Source organism: Dama dama, unplaced genomic scaffold, assembly GCF_033118175.1.
Source record: "Dama dama isolate Ldn47 unplaced genomic scaffold, ASM3311817v1 ptg000270l, whole genome shotgun sequence".
Lineage (NCBI taxonomy): Eukaryota > Metazoa > Chordata > Mammalia > Artiodactyla > Cervidae > Dama > Dama dama.
The window spans coordinates 38707-43389 of record NW_026871048.1 but is presented as its reverse complement, the minus strand read 5'-3'; the positions used below and the strand labels follow the sequence as shown (position 1 = coordinate 43389).

The window sequence follows — 4683 nt, the reverse complement described above, 5'->3', positions numbered from 1 at the left end:
CTCCGCAATGCCCAGCTCCTAAACGCGCCATCCATCAGCACCAAGGCGGCTACCAGTTTAGGCCGGTGACGGCACAGGACGTGACTGAGACGCAGCCTCCGTTACACCCAGCTCCACCCACGCACCGTCTGGCGGCATCGAAGCAGCTTCCGGTTCAGCCCAGTGACGTCACAGGATGTGAACCAGAAGTGGCCTCGCAATGCCCAGCCCCTCAGTGCGTGGACCATCAGCCCCTAGGCGGTTTCCGGTTCAGGCTGGTAACACGAACGTGACTGAGACGCAGCCTCCGTGATGCCCAGCTCCACACACGAACCATCTGTCAGCCCCGAAGCAGCTTCTGGTTCAACCTGATGACATTGCCATCAAACCCGACGGCGCAGATGAAGTCGCCTGCGATGGTGTTGGTATAGCTGGCAGCTGACCCCGGGCAGTGGCCCCGCACCCATGCGCAAAGGTAGTGGGGCCAGGGACCAGGCCGGGTGGATGAGGACAAAGTGCAGGTTCTCCGTGAGGTTGATGCTGGCCATGAACAGCCTGCCTGGGACAAGAGAGGGGCCGCAGCTCATGGTGCCGGCTGTGGGGTCAGCCGCCTACATGTGTAGTCACTAACCCACGGAGTCATGTGACAAACCAGACCATGTGGTCACTGACTCACATGGTCGGTCACCCACCCACGGGGTCACTACATGATGTGGTGATCCCTCCACGTGGCCAATAACCCATGTGGTCACCCACCCATGGGGTCACGAACCTGCGAGGTCATGTGGTCACCTGTCCACATGATTACCCCCTCACACCATCACCCACCTATGCGGTCACCCACTCACCAGGTCAGCAACTCACATGGTAACCCACCCTGCTGTCAGGAGCTCAAACCGGTCACCCACCCACATGGTCACCCACCCACGCGGTCACCAACCCACACATCTCCTGCGCATGTGACCAGTAACCCATGGGTCACCTGCCCACGCAGTCACCAAGCTGTGCCATCACCCACCCAGACTCTGGCCTCCTCCATCGTCAGAGATTCAGATGTCTGACAGAGACCAAAGTTCAGACAGCAGGGACTCACAGGGGTGTTGACTGATGAATTTCTCCTGTTACAGAGGGCAGGCAGGCTGGACAGTGACCCCAGAGATGTCCACGTCCTGACCCCGTGTGGTGGACACAATAATGTCCGCACGGATGTTCACATCCTATGTACTTCCTGACCCCCTGTGGTAGACACAGTAACATCCCCAAGAATGTCCATGCCCTGTTCTCCATGTGTTGAACAGAATAACGTCCCCTAATATGTCCTGTTCCATTTATCCACTTGAACCCAAAGCCAGCCCCCATGTGCTAGGACATGCGTGTGATCAGGTGTCCGGTATGAAGGCGGAACTCACCTGGGTGGCTGCAGCTCTTCGTGTGCTCCAGGTAGTGGATGAGGTCTCGGGGCTTCACCTGGTTCCCCCACCAGTAGGGGATACCGGGCCACAGTTCTGCATGCTGACTCATGGATGCCTCGTCCTTGTACGACAGGATGACCTGCCGGCCCCGGGACTACGGCTGGCGCAGATTCGGCACCTCCTGTGGGGAGAATCATCCAGGTGCCCATGAGACGTGTGCACAGTGGTTATTGGGGTGCCTTGTGACACAATGCATCAGGTATTGTGAGAAGGTATCCGAGAAGCTACAGCAGTGTGTGGATTATTGGGGTGTCTATGAGCAGTGATGGACTGGTTATTGGGTTCTCTGTGAGAAGAGACAATCGTGGGTGGAATAATGGCATGTCTGGGTAGAGACACTAATGGGTAGATTACTGGGGTGTCTGAGTGGAGAAGGTGATGGGTGGGTTATTGGGGTGTCTTGAGCAGTGATTGATAGATTTTTGGGGTGTTTGAGTGGAGACAGTGGTGGGTAGATTACTTGGGTGTCTTGAGCAGTGATGGGTCAATTATTGGGGTATGTACCTGAGTGGAAAGAGAGGTGGGTGGATTATTGGGATTTGTGATAGGAAATGGCAGGTGGATTACTGGGGCATCTTGAGGCGTGATTGATGGATTTGGGGAGTGCCTGAATAGAGACCGGGCAGGGTGGATTATTGGGCATGCCTGTGACCAGTGATGGGCTGGTTACTGGGGTGTTTGAGTGGAGACAGTGGTGGATGGATTACTGGAGTTCGTGAGCGGCATCACCTGGAGTCTGAATCACCTTCACGTAGCGAGCAGGTAGTCGGATTACAGTGAAGCCTAGTGCTCCCGCTGACAAGAGCATGGGGAGCCTGTGGCCCCTGCTCACCCCACGGGGACACAGCATGTTCCCAATGATGTTCTTGATGCAGCCCATCAGGTTCTCTTGCAGGTCCTCCATCATGCCCTCGAAGTTCCTGCATGCCAGGATAACCACCTCCTGGGGGTGGTTCTCCAGCCACTCTGAGATCTCCAGGAGGGCGTTCTGGGAGGGGGTGGAGGAGAGGGGCCTTGCAGTGAGAGACAGGGGCGTGGGTGGGGACTTCCCCCAGCACAGCCCCTCTACAGACGGGTTGGGGGTTCCTGACACAGAAAGACATAAAGCATGGCGCCTGGTCCCATGGGACCCAGCCTCTTCTGAGTGGTAGTGGGGAGCTGTGGCATTGCTCTGGGGGGTCTGTGTGTGTGTGTTTCTGTGTGTGTATGTACATGCTCCTGTAGGTACAGGTGCACACACATGTGTGCATGTGTTCAGGGTCTGTGTGTGCATGGATATGCATGCGTGTGTGTGTGCACAGCAGCAGAGAGCAGTGCTTATAATACTGTGAGAAGTCTGTACTCCAGGGAGCGTGGGAGGCCAGCAGGGCACATTCACAGTGAGGTCGGGACGGAACCTCCAGACCCCAAGGGTCATTAGGTTCTGTGGTGGGGGCACCGGGGGCGAGGCCAGAGTGAAACATTAAGTGACCTGGCCAGCAGCCAAGAGTGTGGACTGGACACCCCAAAACGGGACACAGGAAACGACGTGTCACGAACCTTGGTTTAGCCAAATTCTGGGAGACACCCCAGAGGCCAGGGGTAGAGGTGTGAGTTCAGAAAAGCATGTTGGTCGGGAATTCTGAGTGACTGATGCCAGAGGTCAGCCCTCTCCTGCCAGGAGGAGTGTATCCATCCCCTTAGAGGTCAGCATCTTCTAACTGGAGTGGACCTGTGTTTTCCCCTTAGAGTTCTGCCTCTCCTGCCTGGACTGGCCATATGTCCATCTGAGTGGACGTGTGCCCATCCCCTCAGAGGCCCTCCCCATCCTGCCTGAACCAGACGTGGGTGTCCCTGGCTGGCGGACCCCCGTCCATACCCCCTGCCCCCGCCCCCACCTCCACGAGGGCCGTCGTGTACACCATGTGGTAGAGTGCAGGTTCCCCTCGGTGCCCTCCTCTGTGTGCACCATCCGCAGGTCCTCACGCCGGCATCCAGCTGCTTCGTGATGCTCAGCACCTGCACACAGAGGTCGGTCACCTGTGCTGGGCACAGAGGGCGGCCCCCTGCTCAGGGGCTGGGCATGCACTGAGGACGCCCAATGAGGGCCACATCTTCCACTGTGAAATCAACAGTGTTGGTGCTGCGGGGTTGAGGCCCTGCTTCTGGGAACAGGGTCTCCAGGGTCACTGGTCACGTGGAGCACACAGCCCGGGTCCAGATTGTGGTCTTGGGGGAGTGTTCCTGCAGAGTCCAGCCTCACCCTCCTCTCAGGCAGTCCCTGGGTGGAAGCGCCCTGTGGGTTCACCAGCCCAGGCTCCAAACACCCAAGCTGGACCCTTGGACATGAGGACACACAAGACCCACAAAGGTCTGTGCCCACCCCCAGAAACAGTACTAGGAAAGGCAAGAAGGAATCAAGCAGGGAGAAGGAAAGGAAGAAACATCTGTCCAGCACACAAATAAGACAGGAAAAAGCAAAAAATAACTTTAACATAAATTGAAAAGTGAAAGTTGTTCAGTTTCCAACTCTTTTCTATCCAGTGGACTGTAGCCCACCAGACCCCTCTGTCCATGGAATTATCCAGGCAAGATTACTGGAGTGGGTTGCCATTCCCTTCTCCAGGAGATCTTCCCAACCCAGGAATCGAACCCATGTCACTGGCATTGCAAGCAGATTCTTTACCAACTGAGCCACCAGGGAAGCCCTAATATAAATTTGTAGCAGAAAATGTACTGTGTCCTCTACAAGGAGTCATAATGGAAAAACAAGAAAACATAAGGATAAAAAAAGGGAAAGAAAATAATAGATTCTCTCCATCCAAAATAAAAGAAAACGCAAAAAAGTAATATTAACATAAACTAGTAGCAGAAAACGGTACTGTGTTCTCTGTAGAGAGTCATGACGGAAAAAGAAAAAAGAAATATAAGGATAAAAAATGGGAAAAGGGAAAGGAAGTCACAGCGCCCCCCCCCCCATCCAAATTAAAAGAAAAAGCAAAGACGTACATGAATATTGTCAGCTACACACTGGCACTTGCCATCCACCTCTACAAGGATTAAATTAAATGCTGCTGCAGCAAATGAGCTTCAACACCCCTTGAAAGACCACCACCCGTGTCCCCCACCCCGCACACAGCCCATTTCTCCTTGGCAACCATACCACTTGAGACCCCGGCACTGAGGCCCCCCAGGATGGAGGGACCCTGCCCTGGAGGGACATAGAACAGAGAGACCCTGGCACCAAGGGACC

General features: G+C 55.2%; 1 pseudogene; it reads right to left on the bottom strand.

Annotated features, from left to right (window-relative positions):
• Positions 1-319: 319 nt before the first annotated feature.
• Positions 320-4334, bottom strand: LOC133053773 (PI-PLC X domain-containing protein 1-like; annotated as a pseudogene).
• Positions 4335-4683: the final 349 nt, after the last annotated feature.